We start from the raw sequence: 224 nt of genomic DNA, 5'->3' as shown, positions 1-224 counted from the left end.
GAACTGAAAACCTTTCTCTGACTTTCTTTTCTTTGTAAATATATATGTATGAGAAAAATCTGGGGGGGAAAAAAAGGGCCATTTCTGACTTCTGCTTTATATGAAATAATCTTTTCAAAATTGTGACCAGGAATTATATTACCCTCTTGACTATGAATAGTCAATACCTATACACCTCATTACTGTTGAAATTCACAGTAGGTAAAAAGCTTTAGTCTGAAGCA

The sequence above is a fragment of the Poecile atricapillus genome, chromosome 5 (assembly GCF_030490865.1).
Source record: "Poecile atricapillus isolate bPoeAtr1 chromosome 5, bPoeAtr1.hap1, whole genome shotgun sequence".
Classification (NCBI taxonomy): Eukaryota; Metazoa; Chordata; class Aves; order Passeriformes; family Paridae; genus Poecile; species Poecile atricapillus.
This window is presented reverse-complemented; position numbering follows the sequence as displayed.